At 38.9% G+C, this 26007-nt stretch overlaps 1 pseudogene; it reads right to left on the reverse strand.

Moving 5' to 3' along the window:
- Positions 1-1354: 1354 nt before the first annotated feature.
- On the reverse strand, positions 1355-1484 carry LOC125775946 (small nucleolar RNA U3; annotated as a pseudogene).
- Between the last annotated feature and the right edge of the window lie 24523 nt (positions 1485-26007).

The following is a 26007-nucleotide window of genomic DNA, read 5'->3' on the forward strand; positions in this document are numbered from 1 at the left end:
AACGGAAGCCATATGCTAGTGTGGTGGGACCCGAGAAAGTAACACGTGCATAATTGTTAATAATCCCTATGTAGTTCCAGTTCGCATTTAGGCATATAAACACACATGCATATAAATGGAACATGGCTAAATCGACTCAAGCTGATGACGTCGACAAAAGGTTCAAGTAATCAGAGAAGAAATTGAAGTGATGGAGGTTGTCGGAATGTCCCTCGAAATAATATATGAAGCGGCTATATCCACGTGTTTTGTGTGTACAGGGTTTGTCTGCAAAGTAATAGGACTGAGGCGATTAAAAAAAAAAGGTGCGTGGAGTCCCTACGCGCGGATGAAGTTATACTTCTTAGTGATATTCAGAAATGCATATCATTTTGTATGAAAGAAAACTAGAAAACTTAAATTCACATTTTATAAATTTATTATGCACATAAAATGAAGAATAAAGCAAAGTCTAAATGAATGAATTTTGACTCAGAAAGTAGTTCCGTCTCTTCGTTGCGGAAGAGAATATGCAGCGTAATCATCTCTCTTTTGTTCTTCGCCAATTTGGCTGCCGGATTGACTTGTGAAGATCAATTTTTTGTTGGTGACATATTCATATGTGTACGCATATGTATGTTTGTATGCTTGTGATTTATTTGTTCGGCAATGTATGCAAATATATGTACATATAAGTATATATGAATGTATGAACATGCAAGTCAATGCGCGCACATGCGTATACATACACTCATATGAGCATGTGCAGATACACAAGATAGGATAGAAGATGTATGCCTTTTAACATCGTATACTATACAAATAAATGTTTTTCTTACTAATAAAAATTAAAATAAAGAAAAATATTTATTTTTATAGTATACGATGTTAAAAGCAAAAAATTAAAAATTTATTCTGTCGGGATTCGAACCTGGGACCTGTGTTAGCATCTTGACCTTCCAAGCGCTTACCACCAACACCACCATTGACAATTAGGTTGCGCTACCTTAAGTATGATGTGGTTATGAATGCAAGAAACATACGATGGTTCTAATAATTTTGTTTAAGTATAGAAATATACATACTTTGTAGAACATTTGCTTTCGCAATAAATTTATCACAGCAATACATATGCATAATATGTATATACATATACATAACATTGCTGTGATGCCCTGAGAAGTTTAGTCTTAATAAATTTATTTTTAATTTTTAGCTTACTAATAGAAATTAAATTTATCACAGCAATATTATTATGTATATGTTCATGTATATTGCTGTGATAAATTTATTTTCTATTAGTAAGAAAAAAATATTTATTAGTATAGATTTCCAAAAGCACAGAAATGATTCTGTGAATTTATTCATTAAAATCGCCACTCAGAAGTCGTTTTATCCCTTGTAAGCGAGCGATTTTCTTAAATCTCACGCTCCCAGATAAAACCATATACCTCGTCCTCGTGGGTCAGTTTCAAAAACCACAGAAATGATTCTGTGTGATTCTGAAAGGCCAACGCAGAGTATTTCAACCAAAACATACGTAAAATAGTTGAGAATTCGCAGAAATGAAAGACAAACGAAAGAAGTATAACTTCAATAATGCACAAGCATACAAACATACATATGCGCACACATGTGAATGTCACCAACCAAAAATTGAAACATTGTTCTACAAAAACAACAACAGCATAAGCATGGAACATTGTGTTGTGTTGTTGTGTCGGCCGAGCTGTGCCGAAAGAAACGAACAAACGATCGCCGATTGTAACCGCTTCGCTTGCTGCTCGCACATCTTCGCAGACAAGGTTGCGTTACATTCATATGGATGGAGCGAGGTTGCGCAACTTTGCGTTACTTTTATATGGAAGGTTGCGCAACCAGAATCTATCGCAACCTTTTCCGTCGTCGTATAAGAAGTATAACTTCAAAAAAATTATTGAACCATTCGTTACATGTCATTAAAAACTTTCAAAATAAGCTCCTTCTGCGTCGATGCAACGCTGCCAGCATTGAAGGGGTCACGGAAGGCATTTTTCGGAATTGACTTGAGAGCCGAGGTGCATGCTGCTTGGATCCACTTTTATCGGCCTTTTAGGCAAGGTATCACAAAATGTTCGGGGAGACCACATCTGGGCCGGCCTTGGTTATGTAGCTGTTCACAAGAAAGGCGGGGTGAGCCGGGGCCTTGTCGTGGTGCAACTTCTAATCGGCTGTGATGTCTTGTCGGATCCGATTGACCCTTCGTTTGGGTGTCTTGAGGACATCCACGTAAAACTTGGCGTTGACGGTTTGTCTAGGAGGAACAAATTCATGGTGGGCGATGCCTTTGATGCAAAAAAGACAATGAGCATCCTTTTCACTTAGGTTTTTTTCCGGTCTTCATCAACGATCTCTTCCCAGCCCTCCAAAAACGCCTGGTGCCACCGAAACACACCAGTTCTTGCTAAAACAACATCTGGGTAAGCCTGCTTGATCATATCAAACGTCTCTGTCGTAGATTTACCGAGTTTTTACTCGGAGACCACTGACCAACCGCTTGTTCGTTAGCTAGGAACGCCCTCTACCGAATCCAGTCGGTGCGGGCACACTCCTAAGTACAGTCGCGGCGAAAGAAAATCAGTCCTATTACTTTCCGGACAAACCCTTTAAAATGACATTAAGTTCCATTGCTGGTGTTCTACGTAGCGAAATCATGTCAAGTTTAATGAATACGTTATATCAGTTTGGTGAATGTGATGATCAGAGTCGACGTTACGAGAGAAAAGATCTGCGAAAGATGTATGGTTCTTTGCGCCTTGGTTACGGAGAATATCGCATTCGATGGAACGATGAGCTGTATGAAATATACGACGCCATTGACATAGTTCAGCGAAATAAAAGGTAGCAGCTACACTGGCTAGGTCATGCCATCCGAATGGAAGAAAACACTCCAACTCTGAAAATATTCGCCCAGTAACCGCCGAGGGAAGCAGAGGAAGAGGAAGATCTCCACTCCGTTAGAAAGTCCACAAGAAGAAGAACTTGGCTTCGCTTGGAATCTGTAATTGGCGCCACCTTGCGAAAAGAAGAAACGACTGGCGCGCTGTTGTATACGGTTATTGTGGGTTAACCACAATTTCGGCAAATTAAAGCACCATTTCCGCTTCATAATCGTCCGTATACCGCAATTTAAGACAATTTATATCTTCCACGATCTCTGTGTAGTAATGGACCTTCGCGAAACTTCCTGTTAAAGATGAGGTCCTAGTATGTTACTCTTTTAACAGACCGTTCAATCGATGCATTACAAAAACATGGTCAACTCAACACGGGTCTCCGACATTACGAATAAAGAAGTCATGTAGATCTGCGGTGGCAAAGCTTTCAGGAAAATCGTCATTGGAGTGGAGTCTCACATTAACATTTGTACGCACAAAATCTGCTAGTCTATGTATGTATGTCAACCATCTTAAAGTCAAGTGAAATGTATCATCTGATTGCTCTAAATAGCCAGCATATATGAAATTCATCATGTTAGCATACATAACATCGAGAGCATTAACAGAAGACAGCATATTTGCTGCATCCGTAACAATTAGTTGAACTTTGTTACAATTAATACCTGCATTGAAATTGCTCGAAACAGATGTCAAAATTAATTATTGTTCAGTTAAGACTTTGTCTCCCGCAGCCTGCATTAACAAGGAATTTGATAGTTGGTATATTTCGAAAAAAAAAACAAAATTTAACACTTGGATTGCTGATCTCTTTAAACGGTGTATTCGCTTCATGGTTATCAGGGCATTCCGCACGTTGCCGCATGAGGCGTCTGGAGTCATAGTGGATATCATGCCGCCAAAAATAACGACAATACAACTAAAAACAGTTTACGACAGATCTAGCGGTATTGGAAGACGTCTCAGAAAGACAGAAAAATATATAGTATGTGAGTGGCAAAGGCGTTGGGACATGGTAGGCATAGAAAGGTGCATGTACAAGCTAATCGGAATTGTGCAAATCTGGATGGAGAGAAAAACGGTGAGACTGACTACTACATGACGCAATTTATGATATCCCTTTAAATACTGTCACGACAGCGGGACAATTTGTTTTATTTCTGTGTGAATATTTTGATAATAATACTAACCACTTTCGCACTTAAATAAAGATGCTCACACATTTTAAATGTGCAATAATTTTTAATTTATTGTTTATTTAATACGCATAAAAAATATAAAGTTATGTTCGAAAGACGAGTGTACAAAATGGGTGGATATGATTCGCAAACCGCGATTGTAGAAGATTTGATTGATGCGGAACGTAGAATCGAATTTGTGTTCAATGTTGATGAGCGCAGTGTCTGTTCGAGTGTTAACGTGCGAATGTTGATGTGCGGCTTTTATTTTCTTTTGTTTCCGAAGGGGGAATCTTCTAAAGATACTACCAGGATAAGACTGGTAGCATTCACGATTTATAATGTCCGCTAGGGTACATCTCTTTCGGGACCACGCCCAGATAGTAATAAATAACTATGCTGGACTATCGAAACAGTATGCCTACGTACTAAGCCTTTAACTCCGGCTGCTGTAGCTTGTATTCGGACTTGCGGGACCGCCGTTAAGCACTACTTCGCAGGACCAAACTGGGCGATAACTGCCTTTTCACGACCTATCGCTCGGGTTATTCATGTTGTCTTATGCTTCTTCGCTGCCTTTCTTTCGTTCTGAGTTCTAGTAGCGCTATTGCGGCCCACTCTTTCATTTTAGCCCACACCACCTGTGACCGCAGCATATGATTCACCATGTTGTCGGGCGTTATTTTTTCATTTGCCAGCTTTCCTACTAAATACCTCGAGCAGGAGAAAAAGACGTGCTCTGCGTTTTCTGCTGCATTTCCGCAGAAGGCACATTATGTTTCGTCATAGTGACCAAATTTATGTTCCCTGAAACCGCCATGGCCCGATAAGAACTGCGCTAAGTAGAAATCTATCTCCCCGAGTTGTCTGTCAATCCAGGCTGTTACATTCTTGATTAACCCGTGAGTCCATCTTCTTTTATCTGCCGTATCCTATTGCTTTTGCAACTCATCGAGACTTGTTTTCCTCTCCTTTTAGCGCTCGTCGACCATTAGGCGCCTAAAAGCAATGTTTTACGGTAGACTCTACTTAACTCGGAGGCCTTTATATCTGGTGGCATTAGACCAGCCATGATAGCACTCGCCTCATGCGACACAGGCAACTCTCAGGACACATAACCTAGACACAGCCTTTGCCATATTGACACAAGTTTATTGACGAAGGCTGTCCCCCGTATGGGAGCCGCGTACATAAGCATTGACTGGCTAACTTTGGCCAACAGACCACTCTTACTTTGACTTGGGCCACCAATGTTTGCCATGATCCTCGACAGGGCCGCAATCACTTTAGCCGCCTTACTACAGGCCTTTTCAATGTGCGCCTTGAAATTGAGCCTCGTATCGATCATAACGCCAAGGAACCTAAAAGAGTTTTGCATTACAACGTTATATCCATCAATGTTCAAGGTGACCGTTTCTAGCATTTTTCTGCTCTTGATGAGCACTGCCTCTGTTTTTTCACCTGCAAGCTACAGCTTGTTACTCTTAAGTCAGTCTTTAATTTTCGACTCGGTCTCATTGCATATGTTCTGTATCTGCAAGAGTTCTTTAGCTACGATCGTTACGGCAATGTCGTCCGCATAACCAATTATCTGTGCTTCTTTCCAAAGTAGTGGACCTAGTACGGAGCCTTGAAGTATTCCACCTGTCACCGTGTAGGTTTTTGGACCTGCATCGGTTTCGTACAGCAGTAGTCTGTCAGGCAAATAGCTGCTAATTGTCCTCAGAAGATATCTTGGGGGGTTTCTTGCGTCTAATGCTCTCAGTATATGTGGCCAGTGCCGAGTTAAAAGCGTTTTTCAAGTCCAACGTAACAATTGCGCATTATTTTTTATCTCCATACATCCATCTGGTGCCCTCTATGGTTTTGCTCGTCCCTTTTCTAACTGCGTCTAAAGTGGACCGATGTCTTCTGAATCCAAATTGGTTTTCAGATAACCCTGGAGACTTTTCTTCTAGGTGGGGTTCTAGAGGTGTGCAAATCGGTCTTTCCAGTGTTTTGGCCATCGTGTTGATCATGCAGAGTGGGCGATACGCACTCGGCTCTCCCGCGGGTTTGTTTGGCTTTTGAAGAAGAAGCTGTTCCTTCCATACTTTCGGGAAAACTCCTTCATTCAGACATCGTGTGTAGAGTTCGGCGAACGCCCTCTTCATCATGGTTGATATCGATCTACACGATTGTGGTTCTTACGTTGGGAAAAGCGTTTTCACCACCTTTTCTAGGAGGGTTGGACAGGTTGGTGCTTGACTTTTACCCCCTCTGATTTTCGCCATCACTATTTTATACGCGTCACCCCACGGATGCTCGTCCACTTTAAAACTCGAAGACTTACTTCTTTTGATATCCTTCTTGAGTTCTTTATGTTTTCTTTTGAAACTTTCTCGCAAACTTGTATGGTGTGGCGTATCTTGGCAGAGGCGTCTCGCCTTATGGCATTCGCTTTTCAATGTGCTGATCTCCTCGTTCCACCTTAATTATGTGCTTCACTAGTTTCTCAGCCTGTCGGTCTACGTTGATCGCACCATCTAGGCTCCCATCCAACATAAGTTTGAAAATTTCTTCATCGAACGTTTCCACCTTCCACCCTTTTTTCTGCAATTCTTTTACGTTGGATGGAATTTGTGTTTATTTGTGGATTTCCAGCAAGATGGCCAGGTGATCGCTATGTGTGTAAAAGTCGCACACCGTACAATTTGCGGATGGAGCCAGCGTACTGCTGGCGAATGTGATATTTATTATCGATCCACGTCCATTATTTTCAAAAGGACTTCTACCGCCGGTATTGAGCAGCGCGGCATCTAACACAGAAAACGCTTTGAGTAGAGCATTACCCCGTCTGTTTGTGTGTGTCGCTACTATCCCATTCAATTGCCCATCCATTGAAATCGCCTGCTATCACGTTTGGCGTGGTAGTAAGGGCGTCTCGGACTAGTTCATCGAGAATTATTTCTTAGTCTCCTTGCAACACACTCGGGGGAATATAGCAGCTATAGAAATGAATACCACCTATTTTCGCTCGTGTATACTAAGATCTTTCCAGGAGTGGCTTATCTTGGAAGGCGTTGCGCTCACAGGCCCAGATGGCAGCTTTGTTTTCCTTGTCGGAGATTCACTTGCCATAGTTTATGTTTTTATATTGCTCACAGACTATCGCCACATCTATCTTTTCTTCGAATATTGTTTATTTCAGCAGCTCTTGAGCTGCTTCACAGTGGTTTAGGTTGATTTGGACAACTCTCTCTCTCTTTTACACGCCGCTTGATATAGAGGACACTTCCGATCCGGTGTCCGGTCTCCTTTTTCCCGCTGCTTTTGCGTCTTGCATACGATGGGCTTTTCTCACATTCGTTTGCGAAATGTCCTTTTTCACCACATTTAGCGCAACGTGTTCGCCGATCTTCCTCACTCGTACATGCCCTCTCCAGATGGCCGTATTCCAGGCACCTGAAACACTTTCTGACACCAAGAAATCATGTTTTATTTCGTTGGACTGGCTTAATGACAACGTTTAATTATACCGCCTATATACCAAGAAACATGTTTATCAACAAACTAGTTGATAATTAATATCGGCCATAAAATATAAATTTAAATGTATTTAGTTAAAGCTCATGTTTCACTAAAGGTTTAGTGATAGTGCATTTTTTTCACTATCACTAAATATTTAGTGGTAGTGCAATTTGTTTTTCACTATCACTAAAGGTTAAGTGATAGTGCATTTTTTTCACTATCACTTAATTTTCAGTGATAGTGGATTTTGCTGTTTAACTACCACTGAATAGACAGTGGTAGTGCAAAAATGCCCAACCCTGGTGGTGACACCCTCGCTCTTACAGGTTTTTCAACAACTAGCGCCTGTTTTGGTGATCGCATCAATCTTGGTGCACGTTTGAAGGGGACAGCTTCGCTACGGTACGCTTGGTCGGCGTTTTCCTGGATAAACCCGTTTCTAAAAACATGCTGTCAGGGCTTTGAGTGCCGTTACTCATCATGCAGTCAGGTACACTGCTGCTATTGGTTTTGGTGTATTTTCTCAAATCATTCACCATATCTTTATTTTTTACAGCGCATCGTGTGTAGGGGGTGGGCCGAAATAGGCAGGAAAGGGTACAGGCTATGCTCCTACCCCAGTTCCCTGAGGCCTGTCCTTCGCTTTACTTGTCCCGGAAAACACGGACGAAACGGCGCTCGTGGAGGCTTAACTCATTTAAACACTGTGGTAAAGGCAGAAAATATGGTTCGCAATTGCACTACAGTAACTGAGAAGATACGAATATCAACATAGTAGCAAAAACAGAAGATCCAGCGAAGAGTAGTTCAGAAAGGTACTAATGAAGATGGACTGATTTTGGTTCTGTAATGTCTAACGGCGGTCCCGGAGGACTAGTAAACTGCAGTCAAAGTTTATGTTTTAGTACATACTTGTATGTGTATTTTTATAATTCGTTACCGACTGTATCTATAAAAGATTCCTTCTTCGAATCATAAATAAAATATATCACACACTTGGTGCGGCAGCGTAAGGAGCGCGTCGGATGACGGTACTTTGAAACGAATTTGATGCCCATAAATCGCGGCAGACGCCCCACATTACCAAGGCTGATTTCAGATTGGAGCAAAATGAACGAGTGTCGGCGCTTATGGCAACCGAGCAGGATCTTGTCAAAGGGCTGGTGCTGGGTCGAAATTTGAAACCAGGTATCAAGAAGTTGCGTTAAGCCGTTGCGTCGCTTTACTTTATCATCGCTTAGGCCAGATTCAATCGGTATTGGAGTAAGCCTAACTTCTCTTTGCGTTGAACATATTCTTCGGCGCAACAGAGGGTGTACCTAACTAGCAGTTAACGACAACCAAATCAAGAAAACGAAAGTTGCTGTTCGCATTGCATTTCGGTAGTAAGCGATTAGTCTATCGCACAATTCTTTTACTTCCATATGTATTTTCTGACTGCTGCTGGCCGGCCACGTAAGTATTCTGTTTTCTGCTTTACATCACTGTTTGCAGGTATTGCGGCTTTTGTATCCATCCATATTACGTCATACCTATTCATACTTTTACCCTATTGAACATTCCAGTTTCGGTTACAAAAAATTCGCAAATTTTTTCCAGCAAAAGTTCTGCCACCTTCATATTGTGCAAGACACTGTTACCAATTATTGTGCGAAAAAGCTTTTTCTTGACACTTGGCGGAATTCACATCGTCCGGCTCGTCGTTTTGATCATGAATTGTTACATGTTTTGAACATGGCATATTATGACATTTTTTCAGAACTATACGTAAACAATATCCCTACACAAGTAAAGCTGTTCTTGAAGATATTTGAATATGGTCATTATACGTATAGTTGCACGCCGGCAAAGTGGATCAATAGCATTTATAGTATATCTATTGATTTAAGATCTCTTTTCTGAGCTGAATACATGTTGCTTTCCTAATAATTTCCGAAAACATAGTTACAAAGACTCCAAAAAAAAAAAGTGCAAAACATTCATGTCTGCATTCCCCTGCGAAATTAGCACGTCATCTGCAATATCGCCACAATAATCGTGATGTACTTTGACTCCCCTCTTCAGGCATTTCTTTACATTTTATAACGACATTCAAATATTGCAAGACGTTGTCACTTTTAAAATTTCGAACGAATAAATTTAAATGATCAAATTATACGGCAATCTTTCGGCGGTAGGCCATCTATAGGTTTATATCGAATCTCAATAAGCTATATTAACTTATTCAAATACTCTCTCTCTCTCTCTCTCAAAATATGCCACTACTAGTTTTAACTTTAATAAATTGAAAGGACATATAGTATATGTGTACTCGCGGTCTCAAGATGTTAAAGAAAATCAAGGAGATTTGAAAGGGTAACTTTGTGCGTACTATAGCGATTCTGGGTGTCAAATACTTCTTTAATAAGGTTACCTTCCGGTCTAACAATATTGTGAAAAAGGCTGTCAAAAGTAATTGAGGCGTTAGCATCTGTTGGCAGGCGTGGTCACTGGCCTTATTTATGGACTGAGTCGATTTGAAAAAAAAATATTGAACCAATCTGTTACGTAAGATCTGACAGCATGACTCACGTAATCCTCGTAAGTCCTACTTGCTTACGTATGAACCGACGTTGCGCGATCTGATTAGTCTCATAAGCAAACCGGGAGCAATTATTTTAATACTATGTTCAGACCGAAATTTTCAAAGATTAGATTACATTTAAGCATTTCATAACCCAACAGTGTTCTCACTGCCGTTAGAAAGATCAAAAAACAGCTGTTATTGTCATTCAAGAATTCACATCGCTTAATATTTATCAAAAGAAAATATTGTCATATAGTATTTTGTAATAAAAGCCGTCTGTTTTTAATATTTTCCATATAATAGAAATAATGGATGCATTTTTTCATTTGCTTGGTCGATTTTCAGGTGAAATTAGATTCATTGCTTTAAAAAAAATTGTTTGTTTACATTTTTTCCCCTTTGTAGTGTCTAAATCAGCTGTGATAATGTAACAGTTTTCCAGTGCTGACTAGTATTTTTCCAGTGCTGACAAGTAGATTGCGCAAAATCAGAGTCGCACGGACAGATTTAGCGTGGATCAGTTTCAAATCATTTCAATGAAGTGATTTGGAACTGTCATTTTTGTATGGCGAAATCTTGATAAATTTTTAAGATTAGTGGGATAATCCATTCAACAGCCGAAATCGTGTGATTAAGTGTCGGTCTGAACATAGTATAAGTCCTACTTGCTTACACATGAGCTGACAAGCCGCGTTATGATTGGTCCAATAGGGAAACGTCAGTAATTTGTCTAATACGCACAGTAGGTAATGCACTACATTTAACGTAAATTATAATGTAATTATAACTTATAGCGGGATTCTGTAACCAGTCTTTAGTGTCTGTTTGAGACATTTTGAGGTAAAATCTCAATTTGTGACTAGTTACTATTCACTAAACAGTCTCTAGCGTTAGTCTCAAAACATTGACTCAAACTTGAGACCTGTAGTTAGCAGGTCACAAAACCAAAAAGAACTCTTGTCTGCAATTTTGATTATACTGCATCGAGATCATCACAGATATTAATTTAGTGCTTTTATATTTTGTAAGCAACTCAAACAAGAAAAGGTTAATAATAAATCAATTTTACATAAATTTCGTAAATATTATGAAACAAAGTCAACATATATTTTTATTTTTATTGATAATTATGTTGTCTAACTATGTTGTAGAAAATTTAATATTTGTTATAGACATATTTATTTTCATTCAAGTTTAAAAACATCTCTGAATAATGAAATGTAATAAATTTTGTGACTTTCACTTACAGAATAGCACAATCGTCTCAAATCTCAAAGAATGTCTCAAATTCAAATTCTCAAAATTAGAGAATTGAGACTGTATCACAGTACAGAATCGCACGGTTGGAATCATCTGCGCTTGCCAATTTCCTTCTTGGAACTAATTTTGCTTCAGCCGTCAATCGCACTACTTCAATAACTTTTCCAATGCGCAACCTGGAAGATAATAGTGGTACTGATCGGGCTGCTAATCAGCGCATTCCTGTGACACACGCTGAGAGCTCGAACGCAGGCTTATAAAATGAAAAAAAAAAAAAAACAAATATGAGTCAACTCATAAGTCCTGTTCCCTTCCCAATTTCTTTTGGTTCGCTCGGGCTTCGTCTTCGCGCCGAGTTGCTACAAGGCCAAAGCGAAATCTTAAATACGCTAGAGGGAGGTTTTATTAAGAGAGCAGCACAACTTTTTGGATCGCATAGCTACAATGGGTTCTGATGACGATTTTGACGAAAGGCAATATTTAATGCCTAGGATCTCAACCAGGCTGAGGGATGAGGTGCTTCTTCCTTTCCAAAGGCTGCAGTTGCCGCCACAATTTGTAGCACCATTTAATATAACCGCTCCTGTCCTAAACAATATTACAAATAGCGGGTCTTAACTACCTAACAGTATTCCAAAAGGAATTTTAACGGGTCAACAAGGTGAAACCGATATTCAAACACCGGTCCTTCAATACTTATTACACCGAATACAGTCATTTGAATAGCAGTTGCAGCATTTAATATAACCGCTCCTGTTCTAAACAATATTACAAATAGCGGATCTTCACTACCTAACAGTATTCCTAACGGAATTTTAACGGGTCAACAAAGTGAAACCGATATTCAAACACCGGTCCTTCAATACTTATTGCACCGAATACAGTCATTTGAATAGCAGTTGCGACGGAATTCAACGCTCAATCCAGAGACTGTTTCGTCGCAACAGCACGCACAACTTTTCCGACAGCTGGGCGCGTTAACAGCTTGTCTTTCGGCTCTTCAGCTTATGGCCGATTGACTCGAGATCAAACCTTCCTAAAGAATTACGCAAATATGATGGTAAACCCAGCGAGTGGCCATTGTTTTATATCGTCTACAATCAAACTACAGAGGTTTACGGATTCTCTGACGAAGAGAATCTGCTAAGGCTGCGACAGGCATTGGAAGGTCTAGAGCTAAAGACTGTTAAAAATATACTATTGCAATCCTCATGCGTCAATCAAATTATGGCCACTCTTCAAATGGGATTTGGTAGACCAGAATTGATTATCAGTGTTCTGCCACGCCAAATTTGTGAACTTTCGCCACCATTACCTGGGATTCTATCAGCGTATTGATAAATGCATAAGCGGAGCCTAACAGCATGCAATTTACAAAATTTCAGTGACTGGCTTTCTCAGTTGGCTCAAGGTTGGCCTGACTATATCGGCTCTAAATGAGCATAGGAAATTTTCTCTTAAAGGTGTTCGCTCTGTCAAAAAACTCCAGTTGCCTAATAAATCATTCGACGCCAACAAACTACGATTACAGTTCAAACACTGAAAGGGTTGAAACGCCACTCCACAATTGCTGATAGGCTTAAATAAAACGACTCTTGGATTTCCAATAAAATTCGTATATGGGGGAGAAAATGAACCAATTGTAGAAAAGTCTAAATTAGGATGGACCTTGAAAGGGTTGATGCATAAAGTTGGTACCAATCTTTTACACCACGTTTACCACATTGCTCTTCTCAAGCTGAACTATTTGAAATCACCAAAGCGTACATTTACCTCTACAAATTAGGTGTGACAACCAAACCTTTACCTTAATGGAGGATGAAGTTGGTTTGGAGCAACTACAAAACTACACCATTCGCACTAGAAGCCGTTTCGAGAATAACTTATTGTGGAGGCATCCAGACGTTAAAATCCTCGATTTCGGGCGAATTGTCTACGGAAAAAAATGCAACGAGACTACGACCTGGCTGAAACTCTTCACACAAATATATGCGAATGGAAAGGAAAGGTTAACTAGTCCGGGACGCGTACGCTACTGTAAATGGAGTGCCCCTAAACAGCATACTGCTAAAAGGTCTAGACCTAACAGCTCCCCTACACTCGGTGATTTGGCACGTTTCACCACGTTCGTGTACGAAAAGAAGATCAAAACTTCCTACGGTTTCTTTGGTATGAATCAAACGCTAATGAGCCGACTACATTTGCAATGACAGTGATGACGTTTGGGGCAACATGTTTACCAAGCTGGGTTCAATATGTGAAAAATAAGAATGCAAAAGATTTTCAAGAGAAATTTCCTCTTGCTGCAAAGTGCGTTACAGAAAATCACTACGTAAATGATATGTTGGTAAGTGCAAACACCGAAGAAGAAGCTATTAAATTAGCTCAGGGCGTTTGTCATGTCTATGTATTTGGAGGCCGTCATTTAAGAAATTTCTTTTCCAATACGAGCCGAGTATTATTTGCCCTAAATGAGGATCCGCTCGGTGTGCTGTCTCTCGATTTTGACCGTGAAATGCCTACTCAAAATGTTTTTGACATGTGGTGCATTACGTCCAGTGACCATTTCGCATTACGCGTGTCCACTAAGTATAGAGATTCTGACATATTTCTCCAACAAAGGCGGCTAAGCACGAGGTTTTGAGCTTGGTCACGACAATTTAGAATCCTCTTGAATTCATCAGTTTTTACGTAATATATTCGAAGGAGGATGGAGTCATATGTAGAAGTTCACGCAAGTGAGGAAAGTTCTCTGATCGCCATTCACTTGGGAGTGGCCAGAAATGATTTTTTTACATATGACTCAAGCAGCTCACGACTTCCGGTCTTTGACCAAGTATCCTCTGGGTAGCCTAAGAACATCCGTTGGAAGACGAGCTAAAGTGAGAAGGCGAAACATTCCATAAATCGAATAACACACATTCGTTGATGCAAGTGTTGCAGCAGTTTGTTACCTTCGATACTTGTGTGGCGATACGGTTAGCTGTACCATGATCGCAAGCAAAACAATGGTGGCGCCACTGACGCTGCGTTTAGAATTGAAAGCAGCATTTCTAGATGCTCGCCTCGCAAACATGTTATCGAATCGCACTCTATCCACATTGATAAACGCATTTACTGGTCAGATTCCCGAACGGTGTTAGTGTGGTGATCCGATCACCGCCGCTAAATGCAATTCATAGCCTTCCGAGTGAGTGAAATTCTAGAGCTGACCGACGTTAAGAAATGGCATTGGGTTTCGTCTGAAGAAAACGTTTCCGACGAAGCAATGAAATGGAACGGTAATCCAGACTTTTCTAACGACAGTCGATGGTTTAAGGGGCGTCAGTCGTTTAGCTCTCGCTCGATAAGTAGCTTATGTCTGACGAATTGCAATGCATTGCAACTAAAGAATTGTGCCCACAGTTTACTGACTTTCATCATCCAACCTCAAAGCATTTTCAGGTAGTACCAGAACCACTAAGATTTTCAACTTGGAACCGAATACTTCGTGCAACAGCTATTAAAATGTATTGTGTTCGGATTTGGCTAAGCATTATTCGAGATAATAAACATGCGGTCATGATCAAAAAGCGGAATGTTATCTTTGGAGAAAGGGTCAACACGACAACTTCGGAGACTCTATCGCATCTCTAGAAGCCGGAAGCCAGTTGAGAAATCCAGAAATATTCTTAAGCTATCACCTTAGCTGGATGATCACGGCGTTTTGAGAATAACTGGTCGAGTTAAGATAACAGGGCGACCGGATCAAGTATTATTGCCCTCAAATCATCATGTTAAGTACATTGTCATTAATCTCTTCCATGTAAAGTATCATTATAGAAATTTGGAAACAGTGGTGAATGAGATAAGGGAATTATATTGGATGGTGAAACTACAAACAGTGGCTAATAAGATTATACGCATTTGTTAGTATTGTTATTTACCAGCTTAACAAACAGATCAGTGAATCTCGAAATCGCATACTCGCTCTCAACAGATGCTTTCTAGCTGTACGTAATTTTATGGCTCGCCGAGGCAGTTAGGTAGAAATATGGAGTGATAATGGTACAAAATTTAAAGGTGCTGAGAAGGAGTTGAAGTTAGCATTTGAACTGATAGATAAAAATCATATCACAAAAGCCTTTACTTCTGCTGCGCCTAACTGGCGTTTTATACCGTCGGTAACGTCAGAGGGTGAAATTGAGACTAAATTTTTTAATTAACCTTTGAATTTGGAATTAAATAATATTGCAGTTAATTGCAAAAAATGTCTCGCATTTTTTATTAACACAATCGTTACAATTCTTTAAAAAACTTTTAAAATAGGCTTCTTCTGCGTCAATGCAGCGCTACCAGCACTATTTCCAATCATTGAAGGCGTCACAGAAGCCATATTTCGGCCTTTTCAGGTAAGGTAGCAAAAAAAGTTCGGGGACTTTGTCGCAGTTTTACCGAGCTTCATACAAAACTTAATCGCGTACTTCTGCTCTAACGAACGCTTCATTTTCGGCTTGCACTACTCACAGAAGCACGTCCACCGAATCCAGGCGATGCATGCAAGTTACATTTCTACACTCTAAACATGTATTTAGATAGTAAATGCTTAGTATCGTACTAACTTAGAATTGGGTTCCACATTAGCTCTGTTGTGGAATAAGAGAGTGAGCGTATTTCGGGTATGCTAACGCCAACTTAACGAAAACATAAATATATATTTATATACATATATTGTATATATAAAATATATATATACTTACATAAATATATACATATGAGTAAACAAGCTAATATGGGATGATAAAACAGTTAATCCTTATATTAGAAGCGAAATAATAAAGAATGTTAGTACAGTTAGCATTAGGATAAGTAGTAAGTAAACTAAGTAATAAGAAATGTAAAGCAAGTTAGTCTTAAGATTCGCCTGAATAAAGAAGGAAGTTAAAGCTTAAGGTTTTAATTCAAACTTTTTCATTTCTGGCGCAGTCGACGGAACTTTGTCTTAAGACAAAGCGAACTTTAAGCTTAATTTAAGAGTTATTTAGTGTATTTTCCATACTGAAGTTGGAATACTTTTCATTAATAAAAAAAAATTCCATAAAAACATATATATTTTTTCGGCAATTCGACGTTTCCTTCCGAGTGTTACGAAGTTTTTTGGTAACTTTCAAACCGGATTATATACTCAAATTATAGAGTATAAAAATAGTGAAAATTTCGTAAACAGTAAAAAAAAAACTTTCGATTGTTGTGGTGTGTAAAAAATAATAAAAATTTGGTTAAACCAAATTGTGGTGTATAAAAATTAAAAAAAAAAAACGGTTAAACTATTTGCGTATAGTGCGTTTTAAAAAATAGCATTTAAAGTTGAAAAGAAAAATTAAATTAACTAATTAAATAATCGAGAAAATAACTCACAAACAGTCGACAAAAGCAATTCGACAAAAACCGGAACATCATGGATCCAGAGGAGCTTGCCCAAATAATTAGAAGACAAGAGGAGGTTATTAATAACATGCAGTAGCAACAGGTACAGTTGCAGCACCAAATGCAACAACAACAAGAGCAGATACACAGCCAACAGCTACACAACCAGCAGCTACATAACCAGCAGTCGCAGCAGCTCGTTCTTAGTGACGACAAAGTTGTAAGTCACTTTCGTCTCTTGAAGCCATTCAGCGGGTCAAAGGGTGGCAACTTACTCGCCTTCATCAACGCCGTCGAAAGAGGTTTTTACTTATGCAACAACAAGTCCCATTTGGAGGAGTTCGTTACACAAATCGTTGTAAACGAAAAATTGATCGGCGAAGCAGGAAGATGCATCCAACAACTGGCATACAACAGCAACTGGACGGAGGTAAAGCAGCGTTTGAAACAATGGTACCAACCAGAGGAAACCTACTCGCAAATCTTCAATCGATGCAGAAATATTAAGGTTAGTAATTTAAGAGAACTTTTTGATTTCTTTTTGGACTCCAGTTATAGGCTTAATGAACTATACGAATTTGATGAGGCAAAACCCTCAATATATATGCCCACAAATGTAGATAAGGATCTTAGGGATATTTTAATTGAAAAAATTGACGGAAGTTATCGTACTCATATGAGCGAAAGTACAATCACAGGAAACAATATAATCAAAGGACGTTCGAAACTGGTAGATTGAATAATATTAAAGGGAGAAATAATCAAATTACTCAAGCCAATAATAGCTATAGTAGCCATAACCACCAAAACTCAGTGCAGAGTAGACGCTATCCGAACCAAACTATTAGAGAACAAAGCAATCAAGTTTCCAACTATAATAATAGATATAATAATTATCAAACCAAATCTAATTCACACATGAGTGTTGATACTCAAAGTGCTAGACCTACTCGGACGGAGTCGAGTTATCAGCCGATGGAGGTAAGTAATGTAGAGGAGGGTGTAAATTTTACCAAAATGCCTCCACCTGCAAATTGCCCTTAATAACTGTAAGAAATGGCGGTCATGAAATTACATGCCTCATTGATACAGGTTCAGATACAAGTTTAATTAAACCAAACATTTTCGAAAAATATTTTCCTAAACAAAAGCTTCCCACACCTCTTTGGTACAGGACAATAAATGGCATCAATCAAGTGATGAATTTAAAGCCTCAGGTACCTTATCGTGGAAGGTAATTGATTTTGATAGCAAAAAGTATGAAGCTATAACAGGATAAAATTTTCTCATTCCTCTTAGAGCTAAGATTGATGTGAAGAATAGTTTTATTAATATATTAGGAAATATGATACATTTTGAGAGATTTGGTCCATATAAAAAGCAGGAAATTTGCGCAATCGAATTCAGTGACATGGAAAACTTAGATTTATCACATTTGAATTCCGAAGAGAGACAATTAATAAAAAATTTATTGCAAGAGTATCTTCTTCTTCTTCTTAATTGGCGTAGACACCGCTTATGCGATTATAGCCGAGTTAACAACCGCGCGCCAGTCGTTTCTTCTTTTCGCAACGTGGCGCCAATTGGATATTCCAAGCGAGGCCAGGTCCTTCTCCACTTGGTCCTTCCAACGGAGTGGAGGTCTTCCTCTTCCTCTGCTTCCCGCGGCGGGTACTGCGTCGAATACTTTCAGAGCTGGAGTGTTTTCGTCCATCCGGACAACATGACCTAGCCAGCGTAGCCGCTGTCTTTTAATTCGCTGAACTATGTCAATGTCGTCGTATATCTCGTACAGCTCATCGTTCCATCGAATGCGATATTCGCCATGGCCCACGCGCAAAGGACCATAAATCTTTCGCAGAACTTTTCTCTCGAAAACTCGCAACGTCGACTCATCCGTTGTTGTCATCGTCCAGGCTTCTGCACCATATAGCAGGACGGGAATTATGAGTGACTTATAGAGTTTGGTTTTCGTTTGTCGGGAGAGAACTTTGCTTCTCAGTTGCCTACTTAGTCCGAAGTAGCACCTGTTGGCAAGAGTTATCCTGCGTTGGATTTCCAGGATGACATTGTTGATGGTGTTTACGCTGGTTCCAAGATAGACGAAATTATCTACAACTTCAAAGTTATGACTGTCAACAGTGACGTGAGTGCCAAGTCGCGAGTGCGACAACTGTTTGTTTGATGACAGGAGATATTGCAAGAATATAATGACATATTTTTTAAAGAAGGAGACAAACTTTCTTTTACACACGAAATTAAACATACAATTATTACGACAGATGGTAAAAATATCTATTCGAAAATATATGTATAGATATCCACAAGTCCACAAGTTGGAAATTCAGAAGCAAATAAAGGAAATGTTAGAGCATAACATTATTAGAGAAAGCAATTCAGCTTACAACAGTCCTTTGTGGGTAGTTCCCAAAAAAGTAGATAAATCTGGAAATAAGAAATGGCGCATTATGAACAATTACCGAAAGTTGAACGAAATTACAGTAAGTGATAAATTCCCGATACCCAACATCGATGGTATCATGGATAAATTGGGAAGAGCCCAATATTTTTCTTAAATTGATCTTGCTAAAGGTTTTCACCTAATAGTAGTGGATGAAAATGACACAAAAAAAACTGCATTTTCTACTCCGTTAGGGCATTACGAATTCTTGAGGATGCCATTTGGCCTTAAAAATGCTCAATCGATATTCCAACGTCTCATTAATTCAGTCCTCCGAGATTTTATAAATAAAATATGCGTTGTCTATTTAGACCAGTGTTTCCCAAAGTGGGCGATAACGCCACCTTGTGGGCGCTGTAGGTGTCAAGGGGGCGGTAAGAGACCCAGAAAGAAAATGGGGCGTTGTGTAGAGGCCTGGGGGTTATTTGTAATTTTATTTAGCTAGGAGGCCTCTTAGACAGCGACTACATGAGCTATCGACTCTCAACAATAACTTGTGAACATCAACTAATATGAATTAAAAGATTGCTCAAACTCGGTTCTATATTTCTCTCCGCGTAGTTCATATATCTGTCCTATTTTATTGAATATAGAAAAAATGAAAATCATGTCAATCGGTCGCTCCGTTTCATAACGAGGCATTTGCTACCATAATATAATCATAAGATAAAGATCCTTTTTTAACAAATGTGTTTCTAGGAAAAATAAGAATTCATATTTTTGGACTACTATAAAATAATTGTGCTTAAGCATTCCTATATATACAATGTAATATTTATTTTATATTCATTTGTGGTTTTGCGCGCAATAGATAGGCATTACTTACGCCTCCTTTACACTACTCGCGAAGTTAAACGTATTTCTCAAAGCAAAACAATGTCGGAAATAAAAAAGAAGAGACGGCAATACTGTGCCGAATACACTAACTTCGGATTCATTGAAAATCCCACAAACCCATTCTCGCCTTTGTGTCTTCTATGTCTAAAAACATTTTCGAATGAAGCAATGCAGCCTTCAAGACTGCAAGATCATTTGAATAAAATGCATCCAGATAAGAGAAAAGAATGTAGCATATTTTCAAGACCTAGAGAAGAAGCATAATACTCAGCCAAGTGTAGCAAAACTATTTTCGGCGGCTGCTAAGCAAGATGACGACGGACTTCGAGCTTCGTACAATATCTCTTTGTTAATTGCTCAAAAAGGCAAACCACATAACATCGGAGAAGAGTTAATATTGCCAGCAATAAATAAAGTAATAACTACGGTGCTTCATAAACCGGCCGCAGATATTATCCGAAAAATTCCTTTGGGTAATAATTCTGTGCAAAGACGAAATGATGAAATGGCTGAAAACATTGAAGAATCTTGGTGCGATCACCTGAGGACAAGGCAATTCTCAATTCAGCTCGCTTTACAAACTAATGAAGCATTGTTGTTGTCTTACGTGAGGTTTATTAAATATGAGAAAATGTGTGAAGAACTATTATTTGCTAGAAATTTAGAGACCGATACAAAAGGCGAAACCATATGCAATATACGAGTATTGGAAAAGTTTTGCGATAAGAAAGAGATTCCGGCTATGATAGGGTGCCATAAAGGCTTAATAGCGCACTTAAAAAATAAAATTCCAGATGTCCTTTGTGTACATTGCGTTATACATAGACAGCATTTAGTTGCTAGAAACTTAAGAGAAAAACTATTTCAATCACTGCAATGTTGCATCAAAGCAGTCAATAAAATCCGCAACAGCTCCTTGAATGATAGATTATTTCATCAGCTTTGTGTTACTAATGACGAGGATTTCAATCGTTTGCTGTTTCATATTGAAGTTCGTTGGCTATCAAGAGGCAATTGTCTGACGCGATTCTACAACCTGTTTGACTTTGTTATAGAGTTCTTGGAAACTAAAGATACAGAATTTCAAGACAAGCTCATAACATCAAAGAATTATATAGCTTACAGGACAGACCTTTATAAATCATATCATTGAATCTCCAACTGCAAGGCGATAAACTAAATTTAATTAAAACAAAAAACGTCGTTGCTGCTTTCGCAGCCAAACTGCTTCTACACAAAAAGAATCTGAGCAGACGTGAGTTTCACAATTTTCCGAATTTATCAGTATCATGCAGTACCAACGAATTGTTTGCCTACTGCAAACATTTGAAAACCTTCACATTGACTTTACCGAACGATACCAGGACATTTTGAACTTGGAAATACCAGACTAGGTATGGGATCGGTTTTCAAATGTCAACACAGCAATGTCACCTCAGCTGGAAGAAGAACTTATAGAATTGACAGCAAACGAGGAAATAAAAATCAAGTTCAAGTTTTGGCTACAAAAACCGATCCCGCAATTGTACCCTGGATTGTGGTCAATCGTTCAACGATTCTTGATAGCATTGCCATCGTCATATTTGGGTGGACGTGGATTTAGTGCTGTGTTAACACTGCTTACTAAAAATAGAAATCGTTTACTTGTTACCGAACGTGGCGACTTGCGACTGTTCTTGAGTAAATTGGAACCTGATATTAACAAACTTATTAAACAGCATCAGATTCATCCTTCACATTAGTTTTTATATATGGATCGATTATTTTAGTTTTATTTTTAATAAAATATTCTCTGTTTTAATACTATAAAGTTGTGTTTCAATAATCATTCTTATTGGCAGGTGGAGCCCGTAAGGGTTAACTTGAGACCTAAGCGCCGTTGTATATTACCTACTGCGCTCAGGTTTCAAGTTGCTGGTTATAGTAAAAGTTTCGTTTAGAATTATCTGTTAATATACATACGAGTATATAGGTCACAATAATTAATTTGAAGTTATAGTGGTTTTTAAATAGGTTAAAAAAGGGGGGCGCTAAAAAAATATTTATTCTCAAAGTGGGCGGTAGACAAAATAAGTTTGGGAACCACTGATCTAAATGAAGGCTTTCTTACGGTATTCGTTGGATATTTCTTCAACTTCAGTTGTCATGGTCGAAACTGTTTCAGTAACTAGTCCACTTAGTATCCAACCGAAGATAGTGTTTTGAGCCAGAAGGGTGTTTGGGATTTTTTCAACACCTTCTAGTATAATTTGCGGTATAAGGTCGAGCCTATCAGGATGTCTATTTGAGCTGGAGTGTTGCAGTTGGGTTCTGCTAGAGTCAGGTGTGAACTCTTATCCCAATACTTGCTATTTATTAGATAGCTTGGAAGCATGTTTGTTAGTTGCGGTAAGACAATAGCATTTGCTTGAATGCGCTTATCCGCTTGGGGGGAAATTAGGGTAATGGGGCATATTTTGTTAGAGTTTTTTGTGTGAAGATATTTTGTTATCGTGCTGAGTGCGTACGTAAATTGTTGCACAATAAGCCTTTTCAGAGGCATCACAGAAACCGTGTAATTCTGCGTTAATGTTAGGGGTGAAATTTACCCATCGAGGGATTCGAATTTCAGATATACAGGGTAGGCCATTTAAAGTTGACCCATTTGTTTCTAAAAAAAAGAACAAAAGAAAACAATGTTTTTTGTTCATTTCAAAAATAATTTATTTTGGTCCAAGGGGATTTGTTTCAGCTAATATTTAAAAATTAGATCGCGTAAATGGGCACCTTTAGCTTTGACAGCTAAATGCACTCTTTTTTCGACATTTTCCATGACTTTGGCCAATGTTTCGGATGATATGGCGGCTGTTTCACGTCGAATGTTGGCTTTCAGTTGAGCTAAGGTCTTTGGCTTATTAGCGTATACCTTGGATTTCAAATAACCCCACAAATAAAAGTCTGGTGGCGTCCAATCTGGTGATCTCGGTGTCCAGTCAACATCACCATTTTTCGATATCAATCGCCCGGGGAAAAATGGTCGCAATAAATTGATTGTTGGTCGAGCTGTATGGCATGTAGCCCCGTCCTGTTGAAACCAGAAGTTATCCATGTCATTTTCGCGAATAATGGGTATCACAAAATCCGTTATCATGGCTCGATAACGCTCACCATTGACTGTTGTCGTGGCTCCATCATCGTCTTCGAAAAAATACGGTCCGATGATCATATTCGCGCAAACACCGCACCAAACTGTTACTTTTTGGTCGTAAAGAGGCTGTTCTTCAATTAATTGAGGATTTTCGGTGGCATAAAATCGGCAATTTTGCTTGTTTACGCCTCCATTCAACGAGAAATGTGCCTCGTCTGACATGATGAGTTTTCGCCAAAAGTCAAGTTCGTTTTCAGCCATTTCGATGGCCCATTTGCCAAAATTAAGGCGTCGCGGATAATCAGCTGGGTTTAGTTTTTGTGCCATTTGAATTTTATATGGAAACATCTTCAAATCTTTATGAATTATGCGTCGGAGAGTGGTGCGAGAGATGTCTAATTCCTGAGAGCGGCGATAACTCGATGTCGATGGAGTCTCCTCAATACTGGCTCGTACAGCTTCGATATTTTCATCAGAACGTCTTGTGCGTTGTCTGGATGCATGACTGGCATTACTGAGATTACCGGTGTTCACAAATTTTGCGTATAAAGACTTAATTGTGTTCTTAACTGGAGCACTTTTCACTTTATTTTTTTTGCGAAACGCACGTTGAGTTAACACAATTGAAAAGTTATTTTGAATATAAAGCTGAACAATTTCAGCGCGTTCTTTTGGAGTGTACTGTTCCATGGTATAAATTGTCTTCGAATGACGCTTCTAACGCGGTATAACATTAGCCGATTTGTCAGCGCTGTTAAAAGTTACAGCGTTGCCAGATGGGTCAACTTTAAATGGTAAATTGTTAGCAAATTGAACCCATTTCGCTAAACGTAAAGGTTTTACCTGTTCATCCCATTCAGTGCCATCTTGCCACAATTCTTGAATGAGGATTTTAGCTTGAATCATTATTGGCGAAAGCCATCCTGCGGGGTCGAAAAGTTTTGCCACCGAGGAAAGTATTTGGCGTTTGGTTATGGCGGACATTGCAGATATTGACTCAATTGTATATGAGAATTGATCTGTTATCGCATTCCATTGAATCCCTTGAGTTTTAGGTGTACTAGCCTTTTCAAATTTAAGGAAATCTGTATCTAATAAGTCTTCCTTTTTAATGTCTTTTATTATATCAGGGTGATTTAAAGTAATTTTCTTTAAGGGGAATCCCGCTGAATTTAGTGCTTTGATCACTTGAGATAGTGATTTGCACGCTAAGGACAGACTGTGGCTACCTGATAGTATGTCGTCCACGTATGTTTGTGTTTGCAACACAGAAGATGCTAAAGGCAAATTTGTTGCATTTGTTTTTGCCACTTCATGTAGTGTCCTGATCGCCAAATAGGGTGCGCAATTGATGCCAAAGGTGACGGTTTTAAGTTTATAGTCGCTGATTGGACTATTACTTGATTTGCGGAAGACTATACGCTGGAAATCTTGGTCATCTTCATGTACTAGAATTTGTCTGTACATTTTTCCTACATCCCCATTGAAAACGTATTTAAACATGCGCCAATTTAGAATTAGCAACATGAGATCAGGTTATAATGTTGGCCCTGTGTATAGTACATCATTGAGTGATTTGCCTGAGCTCGTACACTTTGAGGCATTGAAAACCACTCGTACTTTTGTTGTAATTTTATCAGGTCTTATTACCCCATAATGTGGCAGATAAAAAGATAAATATCTACCTTTAGATACTTTTTCATATGGTACAGCTTCTTCCATATGATTGAGGTCAAGATATTCGTCCATCACCTTATCGTATGCCGATTTAATCGCACTCTTCTTTATCAGGCTTTTTTCCAGGCTTAGAAATTGCTGCACTGCTGATATTCTAGAGTGGCCTAGAGCTATGGTTTCAGGGAAAGTTGGTTTGAAAGCTAATCGCACAACATAACGACCATGTTCGTTTCTTGTTGTTGTGGATTTGTAATAGGCTTCGCATGCCTGGTCTGCTTCTGAAAGTTGGGTGATTTGGAGTAATTCTTCTATTTCCCAAAATTTTTTAAGTTGATTATTTAAAAATTCGTTTGAAATGTTTTCCACTTGTGTGATGAAAGAATTGATTTTTTCAGGGACTTGGCCACTTATAATCCACCCAAAGATTGTATTTTGGGCTAACAATTTATTGGAGATTTTCTCAATACCTTCAAGAATTATTTGAGGTATTAAGTCACTGCCTAATAATATGTCGATTTGTGATGGGGTATGACAATTGGGATCTGCTAATTTAAGATGTGAGCATTTTTCCCAGTGTATTTTATTTACTTCATAGCTTGGAAGCAAATTGGTAAGTTGCAGTAGAACGATGGCTTGCGCATCTATTCTAATATCCGCAGTTGGAGATACTATCGTAATTGGGCATATTTTGTTCGAATTTTGGATAATTCTTCCGCCCATTCCCGAGATTTGGAAATTTGAATGTTTTATTGGCAATTTGAGCCGATTTTGAGCTTTTGATGATATAAAGGATCTTTGAGATCCTTGATCTATTGGTGCTCTTAGTTTGAATAAATCACCCTTATGTGCTATGGTGATGACCGCAGTGGGTAAAAGAATTTTGCTTTCATTTTCTGATTGAAGCGCTTGAATTTTTGCTGCTTTAGAGCAACATGGTTGTTCTTCCCTTTTTTCGGGATTTGAGATTTCGGGATTATCACTTTTGGTTGTAGTGACTAACCCGGTGGTTTTATGAAATTGATTTTGCTTCATATTTTGAAAATTTGTAATATGAAGCGATGAGTGATGTC

This window comes from Bactrocera dorsalis, chromosome 1, assembly GCF_023373825.1.
Source record: "Bactrocera dorsalis isolate Fly_Bdor chromosome 1, ASM2337382v1, whole genome shotgun sequence".
Lineage (NCBI taxonomy): Eukaryota > Metazoa > Arthropoda > Insecta > Diptera > Tephritidae > Bactrocera > Bactrocera dorsalis.